The sequence below is a fragment of the Protopterus annectens genome, chromosome 1.part0, assembly GCF_019279795.1.
Source record: "Protopterus annectens isolate FY-2018-M chromosome 1.part0, PAN1.0, whole genome shotgun sequence".
NCBI lineage: Eukaryota > Metazoa > Chordata > Ceratodontiformes > Protopteridae > Protopterus > Protopterus annectens.
In genome coordinates this window covers 1721631940-1721659707 of record NC_056725.1, presented here as the reverse complement: position 1 = coordinate 1721659707, position 27768 = coordinate 1721631940, and positions in this window count along the sequence as shown.

Sequence of the window (27768 nt, the reverse complement as noted above, 5' to 3'; positions counted from 1 at the left end):
TACATATTATTCCCCCAAGGTACAAAAACTGGGCTAGGCTAGACAGAAATTATATTTCACAGGAACATGCATTTAAGCTTCCCCACCTATCTGTTAAAAAGAGTGTAATCTAAGCAATGGGTAGTGGAAATTATTCGGGCGTTATCAGGGAAGATAGAAATTTCTTCAGAAAATATAGCTAGGAAGTAGGATCATATGAAAGTGGAGTTTAAAAATAGGGTAGAAATAAAAGAAAAAGAGACATGGTTAAGAAGTAACAAGAATTATTTAGAGGGACTGACAAAGGTTAAAGTACTGCAGAATAAGGGGAACCTTACAGACAGGAAGAGGTTCAATTGTAGAGTGTTAAAGAAAAAAGAAGCAACTACCTAGATAATATGCATGAGTTTAGAAAGATTGCTGTTATGCAGCTGTTTTTTGATAATAACTCCAGAGCACAAAAGCTTTTAACACAAAGGCTCAGGCAACAGAAAGTAGAAAGGGTTGTTGCCAAGCTTAGGGTGCCTATAACAAGAAAACATAACCAGGTCTGTAGAGATATTAGAAATATTTTAGAAATTTTGTGAAAATGTATATAAAGCAGAGAAATATGGAAATCAAGGAAAAAGTACAAAAGGAAATGTGTATGGAAGAATTAAACATGCCAAGGTTAGTGGTTGATGAGGCTCAATTATGAACAGTTAGGATAGGATGAAATGAGATAAAATGGTGATGTATAACCAATCTACAGTAAAGTCTTCAGGGATAGATGGTATTGCTGTAGAAGTTTGGAAGCTAGGAGGGAAGAGAGTGATAAAGATCTGGAAGGTTTTAATAGTATTTTAAAAGGAGGAGAAGCACCAACATCCTAATGATGGTAAAGACCCATCATACCCAGCATCATATAGGCCCATTTTGATTCTAAACCATGATAATAAAGTGTTTATATCTATAATGGCTAAAAGAATGACAAAGTTGATGCCAAAACTGATACATATGGATCAAAGTTGTTTTGTGGTGGGGAGGCAAATATTTGACAATGTTAACAGAACAAAGATGATCCAGAAGGAAGCAGAATGTGAGAAAATACCACTGTTTTTGGTGGGTCTTGATACAGAGAAACATTCAGCAGAGTAAGCTAGGATTTTATGAGCAGGGTAATGGAAACATTTGCATTCCCTGACACAACAATAAGGATAATTATGAGGATATATGAGGGATCAGAGGTTAAAATTAAAGTGGAAGGGTTCTTCTCTGATAAGTTCTGTTTGAACAGAGTGACCAGGCTGGGGTGTCCTCTTTCTTCTTTGTTATTTCTGTTATATTTAGAATTATTGGCAAAGAAAATAAGGGATACAGAAATTCAAGGATATAACTGGTATGGCAATTAAGAAAAGTTAGCTTTATTTGTAGGTAATCTTTGCTACCTGATAAAATCAGAAAATGATATTTCAATGATGTGGATCATTATGAGACAGGTTTGAGCCTTTTTGAGATAAAAAATTAATAAAGATAAAGACAAGAGCTGTAAACTATGTACACATACACAAGTTTGTTCAGTAATACCCATATTTATGGGGACATGATAAAATTAAGTACTTATGAGTATGGGTTAAAAATGATTATGTTATGGAAAGTAAGGATATGTGGGAAGTGATTAAACAAATGATAACACAACACTGAGAAACTGGAAGCTCCATTTCATGGGTGTGGATAGCAAGATACAAGCAGTGAAAATGTTTCAGTCCCTTTAGTTTTATACACAGGTCAGGCATATTTTTATCAACCAGAGGAGAAGCTGTCAATAGCAATTAATAAAGAGTTGAAGGATTTTATCTGGGAGGAAAATAAGGCAAGAGTCAAGTAGGATAAACTGATCCTTCCAATATAAGAAGGTGGTTTGGGATTACTTGATTTGAAGGGGCATTTCAGACCTACACAGTTAAGACTCCTATACATAGCACAAGCAGTAATCTATAATTCAAAGTGGAAAAGGATGATGGCGATGAAATAGAGAGGAAGCTCAAGAAATAAGAAGAGACTGGGATTTTGAATGCAGATCCTTAAGGAGAACGATAATAACCATACAGAATATTATATTCATAAATAAATAGAAAATTATGAAGTTTACATCACATGGGATCATCCATTACCAGCAGTTCAAAAGAAAGATGCTAGAAAAATGGATATAATGGTCATGAAAAGAAGACAAAAGTAGCATTGATTGTTGAAATCGCCACACCCAGTGACTACAGTGTCTTGCATACAGAGAGACACAAAGTCATAAAATATCAGGATCTGCAGGCAGAAACAAGAGCAATGTGGAAGAAAGATATCCAGACAGTTTCAATAGTAGTGGAAGCAATGGGTCTTATAAAAAAAAAATACAATTGTATTTAGATATGTTACCAATACACATAACCCTGTATGAATTGCAGAAGGAATCCTTATTGGGCACATTGCAGGTGCTACAAAGAGCACTTTTGGCTGACATCAAAGATTGAAAAATACTAATTTCATGAACTTTAATTGTACTTTGACTTAGGAATAGGGGTGCATTCCCATCATGGTATTAGAAACCCCAAAAAACTTGGAGAAATTAAAAATATATATATTATATTCAAAAAGTAGCAGAAAGTATTCTAAGAAATAAGCCAACATGGGAATGGCGAAAGCAGATTCTTCCGCTAAGGATGACTGAAATTATGGGTAAGAGAATTCACAAGAAGAGGCTGGAATTTACTGGAGAAAACTGACAATGGAACAAAGGTACTGGGAGCAAATAATTAGAGAAGGAAAGGTAATACAATGGGAAGAGGCCAAGAATACATTTTGGACTGCAGGCAAGAGACTGTTTTCCATATCAAGGACTGATTTCAAAGTATAGGCAAAGGAAAGGAATAAGGGAATCCTAAGTGAAAGACCAGCATTGGTGCAGTTTTTACTAGAATCTGGAACAGAAGCTGCTGCTAAAAAAGAGATGATCAGCACAGCATATAAAATATTGCATGATAACTATAGGAATCAATCAGAGGAGGTTAGAAAAGATTGGGAAGTGAGACTGGACAAGCAATTCACAAAGAAACAATGACAGAATATGTATGGCTCCCAAATATGCAGCAAGGTTTAGAAAAGTGATGGCTAACCTATGACATGTGTGTCAAAGATGACACTCCACAACATTTTGGGTGACACACCAGCATTCAACACCTGAGTTACCAAATAAACTGCTTTTGTATTTGTTGCTTGTGTGAAGTGCATTGAATTGTTTTGTGCCAGGAGCCAGGTCAAGAACACTGCTGCACAGATAAGGAAGTTATTAACCTCAAAAAGTTTTTCTTGATAGAGTCTGCAAAGGGCAAGTAGTCTGCATTTCTATGAATGTGCTCTTTTACATTCTACTCAACTGTCCCTCTTAATCTCTGCTAAAACTGGCAACTTTTTACACTTAATAATGACAATAATTAGATTTATAGACTAAGTTTAGTTCAGAAAATGTATATTAATTCATGTTCATTTTTTTCCGTCAGTGTCTCAATTTAATAGTATTAGTAGTTTAAAACTCTCCATGTCTCTTATTTCTAGATTCATCCCAGATTATGTTGAGCTTTATCCCTCATGTATTGAGATCCATGCTGTTTTATCTATTTTTATTTATTTATTTATTTTATTTCATTTTTTTGTTTGGGGGGGGGGGTGACACGCAAGCAGAGTCAAGTTAGGCATTTTCCAAATTTTTGACACACCGAACCCAAATGGTTCGCCATCACTGGTCTAGAAGATTTAGGATTCTTGCTTGGAAGTATTTCCATAAGTGTTTTATATCCCTAGCACACTCCCAAAGAAAATTTTCCTCAGGTAGATTGCAAATGTTGAAGGTGTAATGGGGAAGGAAGAGGTAACTGGTAACATATTTAGTGGAATGTAATGAGCTGGCAGACTTTAACAATTAGCTGCAGACTACTTTGTCATAAATACTGGGTGAGCAAACTGGTATAACTAAGGAAATTATTTTTTAGCTGTGATATGGACTCGGAATTGCCCAGACATAGTAAGGCCTTGCTGACTTTAATTCTAGTGGCTGCCAAAAAAAGCAATTACTAGAAAATGGAAATCAAAGTCTATACCAACCATTCTAGAAGCAGAAAATATAGTAACACAGATAGAAATATCTGGAAGTGAGATCTTTATAAAAGGGTAGAAGCAAATTACATAGAAAAAAGGAGAATTTGGGAATGATACATGCAGAATAATGTTTTGGAGCAGCAATGAGGTTTAAGGGAAGGCAGAAATTAAATGAGCTATGTAATGTTTGATTGCTAATGAGTATAGAAGATTATGGTTTATTATCAATATTGCGAAAGGCTAAATAATTTCCATTCACATTATCAAAGTAAACCAGTGAAACCGGAATCTCATCCACGTCACAGTGTTGACCCAAATGATCGACACATTTGAGTCGACATTGTCATCGAAACATCATGTGATATCCATATAGGAGCTGATGTAAATCAAACTCCTATATGACATATCACGTTTTTTTGCGGGGGGGGGGCTGTGCCCCACACACCCCCTGTTAATAATATATTCCATCGCTGAAATCACACTAGAGTGAGAATATGGATGAATTTCCAATCCCACTGTACTGCGACCTCCATACATTTTATTGAACACCCTAAGGCGAATGCAGTACTGCATTCACATAAGTGTGTTCGAATATCCCATACCATTTACAGTCTGTGAACAACAATCTGATTTTTGTTAGCATACGTGCCGACAGGTTGTCATTCGCAGTATTGATAGTAACCTGAAAATTATATGTGCTGTATAATGTTTGTAACTTAAAATATATCAATATGGTTTGTTTTCATTTATATAAATGTATGATTGCCTATGTCATGAGTGATAACTCAATAAAGATGCTTCTTGTTTAACAATGATTTAAAGACATAAATACTGCACTTATATGCTGCCATATCTCTTACTCTAGCTTGCAATAATGCATTGAATGCACTCCAGTCCTTCAGTTACTATTCTGTATTATTTCCTTGTACATATTAATGAAATCAGTTAAATACACTATACCATTTACTATTTATTCCTTTATTCAGGCTTACCAGTGGATTCAAGCGGGGTGGCCCGTGCTATAGGACTGCAGGACTACAGCCCCCCCACCTGTAAAAAGAATAAACTAAATTCCCCCACTATAAAAAATAAAATATAAACTTAAAAAAACATTTACAGTAGTCCCAGAAGTCCACACATGCATGCTTAGTTCCTGACTGCTGTGTTAGGCAGTCCAGGACTCCACACACACATGCATGCTTCATTCCTGAACTCCAGACTGCTCTGTTAGGCAGTCCAGATAGAGAAGGCAGGGAACTCCGCCCTGCCAGCTCAGAGGTCTGTGCAGTGACGACTGCACAGACCGGAAGAACACCAGACTGCAGGCTCCAGCCTACTCACATCTTGCAGGGAGACCCGGAAAGCCTGCACTGGCTGTTATGGAGGGCAGGGAATCATTGGGCTGCTGCAGAGGGCAGAATCACTACTTTAGCTCATGGAGGAGTGTACAGGACTTAGCTGCCATTGAAGGTCTGCAGTGTGTGTGTGTGTGTGTGTGTGTGTGTGTGTGTGTGTGTGTGTGTGTGTGTGTGTGTGTGTGTGTGAAATGCCCCAGTTGCTACATTGTGGCTAGAGAATAAGGCTTGAACCCTGTACCTTGAGCCCAAGTGACAAGAGCCTGAATTCCCTACCCACCACCATTTGTAAAAACATTTGCAGATTTTTGCCTCATATTTGTTCTGTTCTGTTCCTCATAAAATCTGTGGTTTCTGTATTTTTGTTACTTAATACAGCCAGTAATGCAGTGGTGCAGTGGTAGCATTGTTACCTGACAGCTACAAGTTGTCTGGTTTGATTGTTGGCTGGGGTGCCTTCTGTGTGGAGTCTGCATGTCCTCCCTGTGTTTGTGTGGGTTTGCTCTGGTGTCCTCAATGGATATTTGTTCCTATTTTTTGGACTGTATTCTCCCATTATTGGCTTTGTCCAGGTTTTGTGTACCAAGGTTGAGAGCTATGGTGATAACTGAGCTCACTGAATATGTTTGGGGACTGTATTCCCCCATTATTGGCTTTGTTCAGGTGTTTTGTGCTAAGATGTTGACAGCTATGGTGAGAAATGAATTCATTAAATGGTAGCCATTTAAGTTTCAGTCTTCCTTTCTGGTATAAAACAGATGATTTGGCATGGTGGTATGTTGCTCTGACTGTTTTGCAGAGGGTCCTGGGTTCAATACTTGGCAATGAAATGTAAAGTGGTAACACAGCATTTTATTCTAACAACTTTCCAACATTATACAAGCAATGTTTAAAATGTGCCCCTATGTTTTGCCCCCCCCCCCCAAATTTTGGATTTTTCCAGATTTCTTGTGCTGCAAAGTTCAGAGATGCAGCTGAGTGTCAATTAGACTTTACAAGAAGCTGAGAGCTGCAGGGGAACAAAACTTTGGTGCTACTTATGCCCAATCTGCTCATGTTGTTAATAGCACAATAGGTAGAGTACTTGCTTTGATGCAGAAGGCTGTGGGTTCTACTCCCACAGTAGGTAAATGCATTGCTTGTACTGTATTGTAAAGGGGTGGATACTGCAGTCCTTTTTGGTGAAGATACCTAGTAACTATGAACCTGTTATCAGTTTGCCATCCATACCCTACTGCAATATTACTAGCTTATCATTTTTTTAATGCAACTTAGGCAATTTATTCCTTAAGGGCAACAGGCACTTTATTTGTAGATGAAACAATGAAATATAAAGTTGTTTGTTAGCAGCAACCACTTCATTAGTTACAGATTTCTTTAATGTGGAATTATTTAGATGACTTTTACTTCAGAGATTGTGCATATTTACTGATACTGGTGGACTGTAGACGTTTGAGTAGACTTTTATGATAGAAATGTTCTGAACTGGGCAGTTTTGTTGTTATTGGTGCATGCATTTTGTTTCATTGTTTACTGGAAAAATGTTCTGAAGTGGGCAATTTTGTCATTATTGGTGCATGCATTTTGTTTCATTGTTTACTGGAAAAATGTTCAAAACAAATTTAAAATCCCCTCTAACAACTGTACTATATTGTACAAGGAATATAATTTAATACAATCAGGAAGGTGTATCAAAGACCACATGTATGTTTCGTGGGCAATAGGCCTATGATTTGAAAACAGCCCAAAGTTAATCTTTATCTGCCACTGGCAAAATGTATTTTCTTTGAATGTGGGTTTCAATGCTGTTTCAATGAATGTGAATTTCAGGGGCAGAGAAGTTTTAATGCTAAGTCTGTTTTCATTGTGAGATTGCATTGCTTTATTTAGCAGATGTCTTAGTGTTTGTGCTGTAAAATGCAAAATAAAACTTTCAAATGAAGTCCAAATTGTCGTAGAAGTAAAGTAGTATGCACATTAGTGTTTGAGGTAAATGGGGTGAAATAGCCAAGTAATGGTTCATTGGAATGGCTGCAAGGGGGAGGCTCCATTTGACCATGATTTTGTGAGGGGGAAGGGCTGCAAACTCAGAGACAGCCCCGTCTGAACTATACCTTTCAACTGTCCAGATTTTCACAAAATGAATAGATTTTTGCTTCTTATTTTTGGTTTGTTCCTCATAAAATGTGTGTTTTTCTGGCAAATAATTTAGGAATTAGGTCACTAAATAATGATAGACACTGAGTTTCAGACTTCATAACCTTCAGAAAAATGCGTGCTAAAGCAAGACCTGTTATTCTATCAATTGTCTCAGTTTATGCAACAATTTATAGTGCTGTTTATATGCTCCCCCAGTATATTTGGCCTTGTCCAGATTTCCTGCATTAACAGGTTGAGAGGTACATGCAAATAAATTGCTTTATAGAATTAGGCATATCTAAACCTCTCAACTGTCCCCAATTCTGGCTCAAAATGTTGCTCTTCCCCTAATAATCCAGCCGCAAAATGGCAATTTTGAAAGAAAATGTGGAGGGCTTACAATTAAGAAATAACTGCTATAATCAGAGTTATAGATTACTTTTATTTCAGAAATGCATGTAGATTATTTTATTTTGTCAGCTGCTCAAGTTAGCAGTACTAATATTAAAAAAGTGTCCCTTCTTTGACAGATTCACAGCTGTATTGTGTGGCTATTTTATATTTTTGCATCACATTTTTGGTCCATTTTTCATAAAGCTGTGTTTTTTTGGTAAATTAGTGGTAAATCATTAAAGACTGAAGTTAGAAAACAATGACAGACATTTGAGTTTCAGATTTCATACTTTTCAGAAAATTCATACTAATGCAAGACCTACTATTCTATTATCCTTCTAAGTTTATAAGAGCAATATTTAAAAATTGTCCTTATTTTTGGGCCTTTGTCCCACTTCTAAGTATGGATCTGTCCATATTTCTTGTTCTGAGGTTGAGAGGTATGACAAATGTGTCAGGGCCATCACAGTCAGCCAGAGACATTTCAAATTGTGACATACTTGTTGCACCCCACTCCCCCATGTAGTGACTCTGAATGTGTCCAAGCAAGGCAAGGAGCAGTTATGCAGTGTAAATGTGCAGATAATCCCCCCATCCAAGGTAGACACAAGTGCTACTTTTATACTGTCCTTGATTTTGCAGAATGTTCTGATTTCTGTCATATTTTATACTATTGATTTATGCTTATTATTACTCAGAAAGTGCCTGTTGCTCTGTGTTTAAGTAGCAATGTTTTAATACCCATCAGGTAAGCTTGTCTGAGATTGTAAGATGCAAGTAAGCTTTAATAAGCATACTGTTAAAGAATTGCCAATATTCAAAGTATTTCTGTTGTTGCCATGCAGAGAATACATACATAACTAGATAATGTATAAGCCTTGGGTATTGAAATGCATATGACAGTATTTGTAATAAAGGACATGATTACATTATATTAAGAAGCTCATTACATTTGTTGGAGACTTGAAGTCATCTTCGCAGGCTTTACCTGTAAACCAAACAGAATGCCACTCTATCAGGTGTAGTCCATTACCTGTACAGTAATCCTGTAAGCAATGTATCTTGAGCTTGTTTCTTGTTTGCTTTTCATTTTTCACTTTGATCATGTTTTCCCCATGAAACAAACAGATAGTTGTCATTCAGCAGGCCTTTTTTGGATAAGAAACATTTTTACAAGTGGGGATATCACAGAGATTGCTACTTTCAGCATGTTACTTAGTACTTTAATAAAGCTGAATATAAAATATAATTAGAACTGCAGTGCAAGGAAAAGTGGCTTGAGTTGAGTGCTGCTTGTTTTTCTTATACTTGATTTTGACTGGCATTCCAGTAATGTATTTAAAAAGTAATTTATTTTTTCATGCCTCACAACCTTTTTGTTTCCATCTAGATATTAAGTAAGCTGTCATGCAACCAATGCATTGAAATATTTTTTTTCTTCTACACTTCATTTTGTCTTGATTGGACTCTCATAATGATGGTTTGGCACCCAGGTCAGCATATTTAATTAAAGTTACAGTTTATGTAGTTTTGAGCATAACTCCTCCCCTTTCTAGTTGGCCACACCCCTTCCCATTGACCCCCCACCCTTTCACCTGTCTCCTGCAGCCCCCCTTTGATTTGAAGTCACCAGCCACCACTGGTCATTCAAGCTATCTGAATTTTTGCCTGTCCTGCTATCTCCTGTTATAGGATATCCCTTCTTCAGCTATAAACATAGTTTCATAGTTTAGTACTAGGCTATCTGCCCTGGGGCATTTGTAAGCCTAGCCATAGTGATGTGGCTTTCGCCACCCCATGAAATGGTACAAAAATGCACAGAATAGATTTAGAATACTGTGCCTCTGTCTAGTAGTGGCACAGTGAAGGTCCCCTTATATAATATAATTAGTTTACTGTGCCCCTGTCTAGTAGTGACACAGATGTGACCCCTGGGGTAAACTTACGATCTCCCATCCACTCATCAAGATTTCTCTTGAAGAGAGTCAGTGAGGGGCTCTGCCTAACATGAACTGGGATCTTGTTCCAGAGCATGGGAAGCCTCTGGGTTATGAATCTATCCCTCCAGCATGTCCTATTCATACTTGTGCCGAAGTGTAAGTCTTTAGCTCTCATAGTTCTGATGGATATGGATTTTTTGAGGTGGAGCATGTCCATCAGTTCCTGATTGGACATGGCCTTGTACGTCAGGCAGAGATCACCTCTGAGCAGGTGGTATGCTACTGAATAGAGCTGGAGTTTCTTTAGTCTGGCAGAATAAGACATATGTTGGAGACCCTTGATCCTCTTGGTGAGGTACTTTTGTGGTCTCTCCAGCTGTTGCAAATGCCGGGTGAGGTACATACCAAATGGGGCATTGTACTCAAGCATGGGTCTGATGAGGGAGGAGTATAGGGGTACAATGACATCCTTGGATCTGGATGTGAATCCCTTCATGATAAGGTGTGCAAGGTAGAATGTTTTTCTAACCACTTTGGCAACGTGGGTGTCAAATGAGAGGTCGCTGTCGACTTGGGTCCCTAGGTCTCTGATTACTTTTTCCATACTCAGTGGGTTGCTGTCTATGTGATAATTTGTGGGTACTTTGTTTTTCCCAACGGGATGACTATACATTTTTGGCATTTAGTTTAAGGCCATGACTCGCATCAGTTGTCCGCTTCTGTGAGGCCTTTTGTAGGATGTATGTGTCCGCTGGTGTATCGACTATGGTGCCTAGTTTGCAGTCATCTGCGAACTTTGTCAGCCACAACCCTCCCATGTTTGCTTTAACATCTGAGAAATAAATGCCGAACAAGAGGGGTCCCAGGACAGATCCCTGTGGGACACCACTTGTGACTGGCTTTGAGTCTGACATTGCTCCAGCGATTTTAACTTTATGGGTTCTGTCCTTTAGCCAGTTTGCAACCCATCTAGTGACATAAGGGTTTATGTTTAAGCTGTTGAGCTTATCTATGATGCCTGAGTGGGGTATTGTGTCGAAGGCCTTAGCCTAGTCCAGGTAGGCTGTATGGACTGCTTTGCCCTCATCAATGGCTCTAGTGACTGTTTCGAAAAAGTCAACCAGGTTCAAAAGGCAGGATCTGCACTTTACAAAGCCGAACTGGGTGGGGTCAAGTGTCTATAGGTCCCCAATGTCTCTGTTTATGAGTTCCATAATGATTCTTTCCATAGCTTTGCAGACCAGGCTGGTTAAGCTTATGGAGCGGTAGTTCCCAGGGTCTGTAGAGGTACCCCCTTTGTGGAGTGGGACCACTGTTGCTGTACGCCAGTGTTCAGGTACATATCCTGTAGTAAGGCTAAGGTTAAATAGCATTTTTATGTGCGGGTTTAGCTCCTCTTGGAGTTCACGTAGCACGCAACCCGGGATACCATCAGGTCCCATTGATGCTGTGTTTTTAGCTTTGTTGAGGGCGGCTTTCACTTGGACATCTGAGATGACAGGGAGATTACATTCAGCTGGGATAAGTATTTCTTCTTTTGGAGGTGAGGGAGGGGAGAAATTTGCACTGAACCTCTCAGCCAGAATGTTGGCAATATCTGTGGGTTCAGTGTATTTTTTGTTGTTGTGAACTAACTCTGAGCATATCTGAGGGTTTCTGCCCAGGTTTCTAACATAGCTGAAGAAGGCTTTGTGGTTATCTTTAGTGTCCTTAGTGATTTTTCTCTCAAAGTTGGCCTTGGATGTTTTTATGAGAGAACGTAGTTTTCTGCTAGTGTTGATCAGAGATGTCTTCCCTTTATGGGATTTTGCTCTGTAGCTTCCTTCTTTTGTTATACAATTTGTTAATGGCTGAGGTCCACCAGACAGGATGCTTGCCTTTGGTGGAGAGGGACTTGGATTTATTTGGGATTGCATGATCCATGCATTCTTGGAGATGTCCATAGAAAGCATTTGTGAAGGATTCGACATTGTGGGATGTGGTATTCACTGGCCCAGTGGGCTTAAAGGTTACCATCTCAGTCTTAAGAAGAGTGAAGTCTGCTTTTGAGAAGTTTTTCACTGTGGTCTTTTGTGCTAGGGGTGGCGGTGGGATATGTATATCCATGGTGATTAGTTTGTGGTCAGATCTCAGTAGTGAGGGGTATACCTCCGGTGTAGAGCATTTTGTCCCCATGTTTGTGATGATCAGGTCTAGTATATTATCTCCCCTAGTGGGAGAGGTGACTAGTTGTTCCAGTGCATTTGAATTTATGAATTCCAGGAACCTTTGGGCTATGGTGTTAGGGCTAGAATAATGTACCCAATCTATGTTTGGTTAGTTGAAGTCTCCCAGTATGATGGCATTTTGTGATACATTCATATTCTCCAATGTCTTCAGGAAGGCTGAGTGGGGTTCCTGAGATTGGAAGGGTGGTCTGTAACATGCTACCAGTTGTATAGCAGTTTTGCCTATGGTTAGTTGCACCTGTATGGTCTCTGATGCTTCATGTGTTGCTACTAACCTGGAGGTGTTGGTGTCCTTGATGAATATGGACACTCCCCCTCCCTTTGTGGTTCAGCCCGGGTTTTGGGGCCGAAAAGCATGATACGAGGTATAGCCTGGTAGTGCTGGGGTGCTCTCAGGAGCCTTGAACCAGGTTTCAGTTACTGCACAGACGTCGATGTTCTCCATACTGAGGAGTGCATCGAGAGCCTGCATCTTGAGATTTAGACTTCTGGCGTTGAGCAGCATTACCCTTAGTTTTTTTCCATTTTTGTTTTCTAAGGAGGTGGGTTTGTCTTTTGAGCCTTGCCTAAAAAAGGCACTATGGAGGTGGCAAGAGCCTTAGCCAATATCCGGAAGCCCAGTGGTGACAGGTGCAAGCTGTCCCTTGCGAAGCAGCGTGGCTTGTCCAACATGTCATCCCAGGCAGACAGACATTGGATCCCCTTAGAATGACACCAGTACTTGAGCCAATTATTAAAGCTGATCATCTTGTCTTTGTATTGTGGCATCATTCTTGGTGAGGGCAAGATGCTGCTCAGGGTCAAGGTCATACCAGCCTGGGCTACATAATCAGAGAGCTCCTCTATGTCTCTTTTCATGTAGTCCAGGGAGGTACGTCTCAGGGCATTCATGCCAGCATGGACAATGACGGAGTCATATTTGTACTTGCTTTGGAGTGACCTGAGTGCGTGTGTTATGTGGCGGATCCTAGCTCCCGATAGGCAGCTCACAGTCACCCTCTCCTTGTTCAGCCTGGTAAGCGGGACATCAGTGTGTCTGACTATAGAGTCACCTATTACTAGCATATCAGGCATGGTGTTTGGCCTTAAGGGCTGTGATTGACTGACACACTGATTTATTGAAGTATGTGTTGCATGTGTTTTGTTTTGAGGTGGTGGATTTTTGGATGTCTGCTTTGGGAGCCTCTGTTGTTTTGGTAAGTTTTTTATTAGAGCCTCCGAGTATGTCTTTGTGTTTTTATGTGTTTGGTTTGCAGTTGTGATAGGTCTATGTGGGACTGGGTTTGTTGTGTGTGTGGTTACCATCTCCTCCTGTCTGGTCATGCCAGCCCTGAGCTGAGAGAGTTCAGCCTCCAGTTTGGCTATATAGTTGCATCTCTCACATGTATTTGTGTTTGTTGGGAGGAGGAGAGGGTTGTCTGTGTACATGAGACAATTGTAGCATTGTCTCAAGATACCCAGATTTACCAGCTGAACTGGAGTGGATGCCAATAATCTACCACTCGACATGCTAGAACAGTATAAGGGAGTGCTGTGCCTTTAAGGGAAGTGGATATTCACAGGGGTGGTAGGTGGATGTAGAGCTTACTTAGTACGAGAGTGCTTACTTAGTAGAGAAGTTTTGAGAACAAGTGCTAGGCTTATAATATAGTGAGTAGTCTGATTATACTAAGAGTAGAGCTTCCTTAAGGGAAAATTTGAAGAGCAGACTTGGCGGAGCCAGAAGAAGTTTAACCTTGTTTAACCGGCTATGCGCACAACCGCACAAAGCTGTGCAAACGCGGATTTTAAACAGGGAACTTCAAAAGAGCTAGAAATGGTCCAAAACAACCAATTACTACAGCTCTTATGCTGAGGTCACTTCCTACAGGGACAGGTAGGCTGCTCAAGGCTCCCCACTCCCACTGGTGAGCAAAGAAACTTCCTTCTATCCAAGTAAGGTAATGGACAACACAGGAACTACACCACAGCCAAGAATACAGCAATGCCTGTAAACTGGTCTAAACTAGTCGAGGAGAGGCGGGAAAACAAAGATTGTTTTTTTGTTTTTTTTGTTTTTAGATAGAAACACACAGAAAATGCTGAAACAGTAATAAATCAGTTACACAGGCTAGCACACTTTAGTGGGAAGCCTCAACAGTTAAATTAAACAAACAAACAAACAAACTTTCGATCAAATTCTACTAAAATGTAACTTTAAGTGCAGATATTAAAATAATGCAGCAAACAGCTAAAAAAACAGTTTAAGCTTGTTTAGGGTAAGCTAGAGAAGCTATTTTAAGTAAAAAAACAGCAAAGATACTTAAATCCAGAAAGTAGTCGCTTTTCTGAGTTCTCTGTAGCTAGGACCACTCTGCAGGACCACGAGGAGCTTGTCTGAGTAGTATAGCCAGAAAAACACGCCCAGAGGCGGATTTTAAACAGGGAACTTCAAAAGAGCTAGAAATGGTCCAAAACAACCAATTACTACAGCTCTTGTGCTGAGGTCACTTCCTACAGGGACAGGTAGGCTGCTCAAGGCTCCCCACTCCCACTGGTGAGCAAAGAAACTTCCTTCTATCCAAGTAAGGTAGTGGCAACAACAGAAGATATAAGACAATTTTTATTTACCTGTATTTCACTTTTTTCCCATTAGCATTACTTTGAGTACTATTTCTAAGCCTTTCCATTCATTGAAGTATTTGCTTAATATGTGTTTGTTCAAATATGTATTAGTATCTGAATCTTCATAATTTGTTAACCTTCCATTAGCTGTAAATTATAAACACAGACAGACTTTTTGAGGAATGATTTTTTTAAAATATTATGTTTCACATGTAATAGTCTGTGAACTGTGTTCAGCCAAAAGGAGCAGACACACAGAACAATGTAATAAGTCATATAAGTTTCCTTAGCTGTACTGTGTGCTATAGTAGTTTTCAGGCTTAAGAATTCTAAGTAAATAAGGGGATGATTTAAGAATGTTAGCAGAAGTAATAAAGAGGTAATAATTTTAATCATTTCTCAGAAGGATGTGTACTGCACATAGACACTGCAACTTCTCCCCCATTCACCACCCTAACTAGAGTGTGGTGCTTGACTGAAATCAGCCATCCTGTACGTGCAGTTAAAGATTGTATAAAAAGTTACTTTCTTATACCATTATTATGCTAATAAATATTTTTTACCTCAAAAATTGTCCCCATGAAATTTAACTACTACCCAAGTTAATGAAATAGTAAATGAATATATGGAAATACAAACTTTTTTTTCTTTGTTTTACTGTTTCACTGCATTTATGTACTGCTTTATACTGTTTTAAAAGTGTTTTTCCATTGCTACTGTTTCAGGACTCTAATTGCATGTCTACTGAATTACTTAACTGTAAACTGCTTTTTCATACTGAGAGTTGTATTTTCTGTTTGTGAGTGTTCTATCCGTGTTTTTCTGTGCATTTTTTTTTAAGTTTCTGCGTTCTAGTCAGGTATCATATAACTGATTTGTTTGCAGTTAAAACATTCTCTAGAATCTTCTTGCTCATTTATCTGTTTAAAACTTTAATTTAGTGGCTACAGCTAGTAGCTGTAATAGTGTGCATTATTATAATTGCATTTGTATTGAATTACTAAACTGTAAACTGCTTTTTCATACTGAAACTTGTATTTTCTGTTTGTGAGTGCTCTTTTTGTGCATTTATCGTGAGGTTTCTGTGTTCTACTCAGGTAGCATAATCTTGATTGAGGCCTACTGTTGTCCAGGCCTGATCTTTTGTCTATTGAGTTTCCTGTGTTTTTGGCAGCCATTTTCTGCTGATAGTGTGTTGTCTTCATTATTATTGTGAGTAACAGGGTTTCCTGACGTTCTGTAACACAAGTGATTGGGTAACAGCAGGGGCTAATAGGACTAAGTAGTAATTTGAGCTTATTGATTCTTCCATCCTTTCTGGTATATAAACCCTGTGTCTGCAAAGGGCTGTGCTTGTATTTACCAGACTGTGGATGATGATTCATTATTGGGACTAAGCAGAAATTCCTTAAGATTCCAAAAGCAGAATAAGTATTTTTTTACACTTATTTTATTGAATTGCACTTCTGTAATGCTTATAATTGTGCTATACAGTTAATCCACTACATTTTGCACTGTTATAAAGCTTTTTTTACTGTTTCAGTGCATATATGTACTGTTTTATACTATTATAACTGTATTTTTACATTGCTAGATACTGTTTCATTACTCTAATTGCATGTTTACTGAATTACTTAACTGTAAACTGCTTTTTCATACTGAAAGTTGTATTTTCTGTTTGTGAGTGCTCTATCCATGCTTTTCTGTGCATTTTTTGAGGTTTCTGTGTTCTAGTCAATTATCATAAAACTGATTTGTTTTGCAGTTAAAAGCATTCTCTAGAGTCTCCTTGCTCCTTTATCTGTTTAAAACTTTCATTCAGTGGCTACAGTAGCTGTTGCTCCCCCATACATATATTTGATCTGGGACACTCCTCCCAGCCTAGTGTCATTAGTTCATTCTACCTAATAGTGAGAGAACATTTGAGAAGGTCAACCCACTTAAATTCTTAACCATGAATTATCTTCTGTTCCAGCTTTCTCCTTTTCCACTTTACAAAAAAAAAATTCTAAGCTTGTTCCCCCCCCTTTCCTGTAACTAGTCTACTCCAGATACATATTTGCTGTATCCTGGACTGTCTGTAAGCTCCTGAGCCCCCCAAGCCTGTCTGTGTTGGAGGGAAGCCTGTTAGCTTATCAGTGGGAGTGGTAAGCACTAGGTAACCTATCTACCACATAAGGAGTGGTTTCTTGCCCCAAACTTGTAGTTATTGGCTGTTTGGCCAGTTTTTCATCCTCTCTCAACTTTCTGATTTAAAAGCCCATGTTTGCACTTGTTTCCCCCCCTTTCCTGTAACTAGTCCAGTCTAGTCCAGATGCAATACAAATTTGCTGTATCCTAGACTGTTTGTAAACTCCTGAGCCCCCAAGCCTGTCTGTGTTGGAGGGAAGCCTGCTAGCTTATCAGTGGGAGTGGTAAGTACAAGGTAACTTATCTACCACATAAGGAGTGGTTTCTGGCCCAGAAATTGTAGTTATTGGCCGTTTGGGCAGCTTTTCATCTCTCTCAACTTTCTGATTTAAAAGCCCGCATTTGGATGTGTTTCCCCCTTTCCTCTGACTAGTCTAGTCCAGATAATGATTTGCTGTATTCAGGACTGTTTGTAAGCTTCTAAGCACCCCAAAGCCTTTCTGTGTTGGAGGGAAGCCTTCTAACTTATCAGTGGGAGTGGGAGTGGTAAGCACTAGGTAGCCTATCTACCACATAAGGAGTGTTTTTTTTGGCACAGAAATTGTATTTATTGGCTGTTTGGACAGTTTTTCCATCTCTCTCTCAATGTTCCAGTTTAAAAGCCCATGTTTGCGCTTGTTTCCTGCCTTTCCTATAACTAGTCTAGTCCAGATAAAGACTTGCTGTATTCAGGACTGTTTGAAAGCTTCTGAGCGGTGCCAGAGTCTGCTTTTCAAATTTTCCCTTAGATCTACTAGTTCTCTCCTCTCCTGCACTTATACTAGCTTATTAGTCTAGCACTTTACCAGACTTCTTGTAGCAATTATTGTAGCACACAAAAGTGCTACCAGCACTAAATGTTCTACAAGAAAACAGATCCAATACTTATTATCAATGCCCACCCCTCCAGGCATGTCTAAAGGTCAGTTCCTTGTGCTTTCTCCTATTAACTTGGTGAACTTGGGCTTCCTGAGGCAATGTAGCAACTGCCTCATGTACATCAACAATCCTCTTGCCTTCCAACACTCAGACTTCCAAGAAATGCACTTATATATCCAAATTGGAAGCCATGCACTCTCCAGCCAGGACCAGAATAACTGGTCAAGAGGAGAAGGTCAACACTTGCACCACTCCACATGCAACACTTAGCCCTCCAGAACACACACCAACAATGCCTTCACATAAAAACACAAACCACACACCCACCATCGCTCTCAAGAAAAATCTACCCAAGCAGCAAAGACCTCCAAGGCAGAAACTCACTCGACCACCACAACACAACACAACACTAATCACGAGACACATAACTCTCCTAAACAGTGTGCCACTCAACCAAAGCCCCTAAGGCAAAACAGCCTGTCCAACACACTAGTCAAAGGTGACTCGATAGTGATGCACACTGATGTCCCACTCACTAGGTTGAATAAGGAGAAAGTAACAGTCAGCTGCCTGTTAGGTGCCAGGATCCACCACATAACACACGCACTTAGGTCCCTCAACAACAGATACAAATATGACTCTGTCATTGTACATGTGGGTGCGAATGACCTGAGACATACCTCCCTGGACTACATGAAAAGATACCTGTAGGAACTCTCAGATTATGTAGCCCTAGCGGGTGTGACCCTAGCCCTGAGCAGCATCCTACCATCACCCAGAATGATTCCACAGTACAAGCAGAAAATGATTGATTTCAACAATTAGCTAAGTTTCTGGTGTCATTCTAAGGGGATCCAGTATCTGTCTGCCTGGGATGAATTGATTGACAGACCTCAATGCTTTGCCAGAGATGGCCTCATCTGTCACCCCTGGACTTCTGGATACTGGCCAAGGCTCTTGCAACCCCTATAGTGCCTTTTTTTAGGCGGTGTTCCAAAGACCAAATTACCACCGTAACAGCTACCAACAAATGCAATCTGAGGGTCATTCTGCTCAATGCTAGAAGTCTAAATTTCAAAATGCACTCGCTCGAAGCACTCCTTAAAATGGACAACATCGACATTTGTGCTGTAACAGAGATCTGGTTCATGGCAGCAGAAAGCACCCTTGCACTACCAGGCTATAACTCACTACACACCTTTCGGCCCCAGAACCTGGACTGAAGCTCCAAAATCAGTGTTTTTTCCATATTCATAAAGGATGTGCACACCTCCAGACTGGTAGCCCAACATAACACATCAGAGATACTTCAGGTGTAGCTAACATTGGATAAGACAGTAATTCAGGTCGTAGCCTCCTATAGGTCTCCAACCATCTTCCAGGACTCTCACTCCATGTTCCTAAGCACCCTGGAGAATATTAGGGTCCAACCTAACACTCTCTTACTAGGCGACTTCAACTACCCCTCCATTAATTGGGTAAACTACTCATGTACCAATACCCTTGCCCAACATTTCCTGGAGTTCATTAATTCGAATGCCCCCCACTAGAGGTAGCAACATCCTTGACCTGGTCATTACTAACATGGGCGACCTTTGCTCTACACCAATAGTCAGCTCCTCCCTGGTTAAATCAGACCACAAACTAATAACCTTGGAAATCCACATCCCTCCTACCCCCACCCCCACCCCCACAAAGGTGACCACCATGAAAACTTCTCCAAAGCTAACTTTGGGCTCCTAAAAACAGAAGTGGTTAACTTCACAGCACCCATACAAATGCAGAATATTTGCATGACTGCAGAATTATACACCAATGCACTGTACAAACACGTACACAAATACAAGGATCTCGCCATACCCAATAAAACCAAGACACTCTCCTCCAAAGAAAGGAAGCCAATCTGGTGGTCCCCTGCCATAAACAAACTCTACAACAGAAGGAGGAAACGGATGCGGAATAAGGTTAAGTCCCAAGACTGGAAAAACTCCCTTATCAGCCTCAACAAAAAGTTGAGATCCCTCATAACATCCTTTAAAGCTAGCTATGAAAACAGAATTGCAGCAGATAATAAAGACAACCACAAGGCCTTCTATAGTTATGTAAAGAATCTCCACGGCAATACCCAGATTTGCTCTGCACTACTGCACAATGGTACCTCCTATACCAAGCCAACAGATATTGGCAGTATACTGGCCAACAGATTCAGCACCAACTTTACCCCTTTCTCCTCCCACCAAAGGACCAATCACAATGCCAGTAGATTGCCGGGCACCCAGTATTATTGCTGCACAGGTTAAGACAGCACTGTCCAAGGCCAAGAATACAGCTTCTATGGGACCTGACAATATCCCTGGTTGTGTTCTACATGAACTACAGAGTGAACTGGCACCTCGCCTGTGTGCCCAGTTCAATCACAGCCTCACCTCAGGTTTTGTCCCTCCCGAATGGCGCACTACTACAGTCATCCTTCTCCACAAAGGAGGAGTGACTACAGACCCTGGGAACTATCGCCCCATTAGCCTGACGAGTCTGATATGCAAAGCTATGGCAAGGATATAGGGAATCTCCAAACTCTGGATCCCACACCATTTGGTTTTGTGAAGGGTAGATCATGCCTGCTCAACTTGGTTGACTTCTTTGAGTCAGTCACCAGAGCTGCAGATGAAGGCAAGGTGGTTCATACAGCCTACCTTGATCTGGCCAAGGCTTTTGATACCATTCCCCACTCAGGAATCAGAAAAACTCACTAAGCTTGAGATCAACCTCTATATCACTATGTGGGTTGCAAACTGGCTAACAGACAGAACCCACAGTGTGAAAGTAGCTGACTCCAAGTCAGACTGCCTACTAGTCATGAGTGGAGCTCCACAGGGCTCGGTCTTGGGTCCTTTCCCGTTTGGTATTTACTTCTCTGAAGTCCAGGCCAGCACGAAGGGACTCTGGCTGACAAAGTTCACAGATGATTGCAAGTTGGGAGCTATTATTAACTCCCTAAGTGATGTTGACATCGTACAGAATGGCCTCACTGAGACCAACGACTGGTGTCAGAACCATGGCCTTAAGCTTAATGCCAAAAAATGTGTCTTCATCCCCTTTGGGAAAAACCCGGTTCCCATGAATTACCACATTGATGGTAGTCCACTGAACACAGAAGGCGTTATAAGAGATCTGGGAACACAGGTTGACAGCAACCTCTCATTTGATCACCACATTGCCACTGTAGTCAGAAAGTCCTTCTATGTGGCACATCTCATTACTAAGGGTTTTGCATCTAGGAAGAAAGAGGTCATTGTCTCCATCTATTCTTCCCTCATTAGGCCAATCATCAAGTACAATGCTCCATTTGGCATGTATCTCACTAGACACCTGCAACAACTAGAGAGGCCGCAAAAATACCTCACAAAGAGGATCCTAGGACTTAAACACTTGTCCTATATGGACAGACTCAAAACACTCCAACTATTCCCTGTATCATATCGCCTACTTAGAGGCGATCTCTGCTTGACTTACAAAGCCATGTCTGACCCAGCTCTGTTAGAAATGCTACATCTAAAGAAATCCCAATCCATCCATACCACCTGCTCCAGAGACCGCAGCCTCATTACCACAATTAACAGGACATGCTGGAGGGACAGGTTCATAACCCAAAGACTGCCCATACTATGAAACAGACTTCCCATACATGTCAATCAGAGCACCTTGCTGACCCTCTTCAAGAGAAATATTGATGAGTGGATAGGAAACAGAAAATTCACCCTGGGGATAACTGCAGTGGCTCTACTCGACAGACGCACTGGTAACTAAGGTTGGGTGGCACTATGCAAGGGTAATCCTATGGCTAGGCTTGTAAAAGCCCCAGGGCCATTAGCCTAGTACACAGCTATGAACCTATGAACCCTAGAACCTTTGTTTTCTATATAAATACAGGAACAAGTACATATAAAGGTACTCACGCAGATGTTTATCTGTGAGTTACAGATTTATGTATATATATATATATATATATATATATATATATATATATATATATACACACACACACACACATATATATATATATATATATATATATATATATACACAGATTATTATTTTACTCATATATATGTTACATTTGCATTTATACAGACAATTATGTTAGCACATAAACATTCCATATATTTGTATACAGATGCAGTTCTGTGGACAGATATGTTTTGCTTTATTTTGCATTACTATAATAACATAGGCACACATATTTCTTCTAACAAATACTTTCAATTATGTAACCTTCTTATAGCTTATTTTTTAACCTATGTTTAATATGATGCACACCTAAAAACTAATAATACTTACTATAAACAATTCTGCAGGTCATCATATTTGTGACAGCACTATTGGCTGGAGTGGGTGATCCCTGTCAGGGATGACAGATCCTCACCCATTTCCTATCAGATGTCTATTCTTTGTTTTCACATTTGGAACCTATTGTGCTTGCCTCAGTCTTTTCAGATACAACTCCCTGAGAAGGTAGACCATAATTTTGGCCTCCTTATTTGACTAGTTTGGAACACAGCACTCACATGTGTTGCCATCATTAGAAGTGTCAGAACCAGAATGAAGAAAGTATGAGAAGGGCTGTGGTTCACAGGTTTAGAACCACATCCCCTGGGATATGATATCGCCTTAACCAAACCCAGTTAACCAGCAGGAGCATTATAGCAGTTACTATTATTACTGGCAAGTTTGGTTTAACCAACAATGCTTTGTCACATGCCTGTTTTTTTTTTTTTTTAAAGGAATACATTCACATTTCACTTATATGGTAGATACAATATAATATGCAATCAACAGTTTTCTTTTATATTATTTATAATTGTTTCTGTTGCTGTATATTGCCTTATTTATCTTTTTTTGAAGTATTGCACCCGAATTACATTTATTCCTGCATTGTAGCACCAGTAATATATATATATATATATATATATATATATATATATATATATATATATATATATATATATATATATATACATATATATATATATATATATATATATACATGTATATATATATATATATATATATATATATATATATATATATATATATATATTTTTTTTTTTTTTTAATGTGGGGTGAACAAATACATATTCCTGCATGTGTGATTACCAGCTTTTATTAAATGTTTACTGGTTTTGTAGCAGGAAGGAGTGTTGAATGATGTTAGATGGGCAGAGATTGTCATTTATTTATACAACAGAGTAGCAGTTTTTATTTTATTTTGGTGGGGTTGCAAAAATACATACTCCTATGTGTGTGATTATGAAGTTGTATTAAATATTGAATTGCTTGAAGTGAGAAGATGTGCCAGATTATGTTAGATGGGCAAAGATAACAATTCATGGTTGTGTAGACTGTCCTGTTTTTTTTCTAAATTTATTCAGCTTTGAGCATATTTGAGGCTGTCTTCACATTCCCATGGCATGCTGAGGACTGCTGAGGAGTACGGTAGACTCAGTCACTGTCTGCACTGTGTTCCTGTGAACCTTGGGCTGCATTCTTGAGCAGCTGAGAGCAACTGACTTGCATAAGTGGTCCTATATATTTGCATATACCTGTGATTCATAGAGAGAAATGTAAAAAGGCCTAATTTGCATATAAAATCTGTAAACAGACCTGAATTTACATGAAATAGTCGAACACCACCATATTAATTTGCAATTACTAGAGTTAGGTGGCAAATGTCTTAGGAAATTGTGGACTTCTTAAAGTAAGAAAAAATACTAAAAATATTAAAGGTTTAATAAGAAACACTTCCAAATGATGCAAAACTAATGAGTTACCTCGAAGAAATGTTTACTGATATGATGGGCATATCATCATGGCTTTAATGAATAGTATAAAGTTGTCATCTGTAAGTGGAAAATCATTACAACAGCTGTGGGAAATGATTAGTGATCTGTAATAAAATCATTTACTTTGCTGTCATTTAGTGGATGTGCACACATATGTGTTTTAATTGTGAAGCACCGAAGTAGCTGTATGTACGTGTCCATACTTGAAGAATAAAATATAACAGTATTATGTACACATGAAAATGGTAGGGCTAGAGAAAAAATGATGCTGTTAAAAATGTTATTGTTCACTGTTGTAAATGATGCCACAGACGTTAGTGTAGCAAAGCTTTACTTTGTTAGAGTGAGATTTTGCATGTGTATATAATTATATAGCTTGTGTTAACTTTTTAATATGAAGATGAAAGGCACACTTGGTCATTGCTGTGCTGTTTGACTGATGAGTACATCAAAAGATTTTTGTGTATAATTGTAAACTTTTTTCCATGTGTAGTAATGATGCAAAACAAGGGATCAAGGCAGAGAAAAGACAACTTCAGCCACGAGGAAAATCACATCCTCATGGTAGTCCTTAGGGTACATGGGAAATGTTTGTTTGGTAAAGGGGGGGTGGGGCAAACAAGCTGAGAAGACAAAAGTCTTGAATCAAGTTGTCCTGGATATTAATGCAGTGAGTCGCAGAAACAGCCAGTAACACAGTGCAAGAAGAGGGTAAATGATATGGTGGGATGTGCTAGAAGTAAGGCAAGGCTGAATGCAATTGCCTGCTCCAGTACTGGGAAGGCCCCTCCCCACAATGATCTCATTAGCACCACATGAAGGATAGCTCCTTTCCATTTGTGGGGATGACTATGAAACAGAAGATGATGGCAGTGGAATAATCAGAGGTGGTGGTGACACTTGCTATTACCAATATCTGCATCTATCTGCTCAGAAAGGTTGTTCTAAAAAAATAGTAACATATATTTATATAGATAATTGAATGCTAACATGGAATGACTACTTTAAACACATGACAATTATTATTAATAGGTGAACCTTCCACATCTATACAGAATGACAATGAAGGAAGTGTGCATGGTAATTTTAACCTACACCTCCTTAATAAGCATGCTGTAGTGTATGCTGCTTCTTTATCAGTAATGAATTCAAATTATTTCTTACAGACTCTGGAATAGAAACAAACTGTTCCACAATACCAATACATTTTGAGGATAGCAGCAGCAGAATAGATAATGCAGATGATGATGATGATAACATATATTTATATTTATGATGCAGCCTGAGGAAATTGGCACACAGCCCCCAAGTTTAATGGCAGGATCCCTCACCCCACAGCATGTTAGCAATTCTGCAGGAAGTGACTGCATCACAAAGTCAAGTGCATGCTGACATTACATTCATGCTTGTACAGGAAGAATGTACCTCTACACCAGTATCTCCAAACCCACACGAACATTTTCAAGATGATGGCAGACATTCCGAGGTAACAGTGTCCGCAGTGACACCTTTACCAAGGGAAGCCAGGCTCAGGGATTTGTTACAGTACCCCATGAAGCATATAAAGTATTGGCAGCCAGCAGCAAATGTACTGTTACATTGTTAGGGCTCAGAGCACTGCCACAGAAAATCAGCTGGAAATGGTCAGAGTCCTCCAGGGTATGTGTGAGGATTTCTAGCACTACTTGGAAATGGCACAGAGTAGGGATAATGCCATGATCACACTGATGCACAGTAAGGTGACACACCACTCAACTGTGTCCGCATCCATTTGTACACTAGTTAGGACTTACCAGACTCAAGCAAGAGTCAGCCTTGGAAGGGAAAGTGGATGGGGTACTTTCCATACATGTGAGGGTAAATCACAAGACACTACAAGTGCTTCTCAAGAAAGTATTGTAATTTGTCTGGGGTAACAACCACAACTGATTTCATACAGGCCATATCAGTGTTCATCTGCACCTGGCAAGACCTCTCATTTGAGGCCCCGATTATATTCTCAGGGCAGTGTCAGATCACCTGCATCAAGTAGGTCATGACACTGGACCAACTCACCATCCACATTTCATGAGAGCCCCTCTTCAAAATCACTTCCACTATCACCTAGCCTAGCCTATATTTAGGAGATGTGTATGGCACATGTGACTTAGACCTACTGTGATTTAAGTGTGACATTTCTGTTACTTACAATTTCACCTTCACAGCCATAGGTCAATGTTTAACTCAAAAGTGAATAAGTTATTTAAAAAAGGGGATTACTTAGGATACTTTACAAATTTATGCATTGCATTACTGTAATGGTACTGCTTAAAACCTCAGGTAACTGTGGAAAGAAATATGTATGACATAACAAAAGATTGTAGTCATTAACAGCAATACTCTATGAATTATCATTCTTACAACTGGCACTTTTCTACAACTTCAAAGTAGTAATACACAAATTTCCATAGAAACAAAGTAAAGAGAAAATTACAGATTAAAATGAGAATCCTGCCATGTAAACAAACACTTCTACCACTTCATCTTTACCACTGCACAAATTATATATTTCTGTCTCTGAAGTCATAAATTATTGTGTATAATAAAATAAAAATAATATGATGTGCAGTACTTCAACAGACCACATAAACCTAGAAAACATTGCATAATATAAACAGCAATATGATATGTTTTTGTTCAAATGCAAGGTATGAACTTATATTGAATACCTAATTAACATGTTTCATTAATTATATCACCGAAGGACATTCAGTATGTGCGTACTTAGGTAAAATAACTCAATAGAATGTATTGTGCAAAACAGTTAATTCTGATTATTCCTTATCACTGAAGAGGGGTCACTGAGCACTCAGACATGACTTTTCGAAATAATAACATGAGGTATTGTTCTGAAATAAAACACTTAAATTATTTAAAGAAAAGAGAGAGAGAGAATTCCAAATGAACACTGACAGCAGACCCTGTACCACAAAGTATTGCTCACAGAAATGTTTGCATGCATCAGTTATACTCTGTGCATTTTTTACAGAAAGGAAACGCTAACCTTAATGTCATGGTCCACAGTTTTTGACTAGATGCTGCCTCTTTACCTGTACAGCTGTATGCTGTGCATAAGCCACCCACATGAGGTCCATTACTACTGCTGCTATTGGTCATCATAAGTATAAGTTGTAGTAGAACTGGAACTGGGACCTGCAGTGACAGCATAGGTCACTTCACCAGTTGGGTCACACTGCAGGGCTGCCCAAGACTCCTCCAGCTACCTAAAATGGCTTTTCAGAAGGCCAAAGACTATCTTGATGACAATATGGGTCTGGCACAGGGACATGTTACAGGTCATTTCTGCAACTCCACTTGGATTACCCTCTGGTGTCAGTAGCCATGGCTCCAGTGAATATCCAGCATCACCTGAAAGACAAAAAAAAAAAAAACAGAGAAAGAGAAAGAGAGAGAGAGAAAGGGGGAAGAAAACATATGACAAGTGATTTAGTATTCAGCAATACAGTTTACCATGAATAACTACTTAAATACAATAGAAAAAAAGAAAAAAATATTTTTTGACTTACCAACAAGAGGACCACTGAGCATTCTACCATGCAGGAAAAAGAGGTAGAATGAGCTTGTATGCCAGATATAGCAATGTTGGACAGAGCCATTGGTGATGCACCTCCATGCAATTCACACTATCTGACAATTGATGGAATGGTAGCCATTCCTATTGTGGTACAGGTCCCCACACAGTGGACTAGATGGGGCCTTAAGGGCAACAAGGGTGCACCATATTCTACTGTGACTCAGGGAAATGTGCCACACCATAAAAGGCACTCATAGTCTGAGCTCAGTCATGAGGTGACACTGGGAAATTGCTGTTGGGAGCCACAAGTACCAAGAGTATGTCCAGGAAATGCTGCAATATTCTTGAGGCAGAAGCCTGTGAGATCCCAAATGTACCACCAGAAGATCTCAGTGGCACGCATAGCTAGAGCTATATATACCTTATTGTCCACAGGTATATGAAGTCCAGACATTCCTCCAGTATCCATATGAAGGCCATACATACTTACTAAGACCCTTATAATGTCCCTGTCCAATCTGTACCTATCACATATCTCCCAAT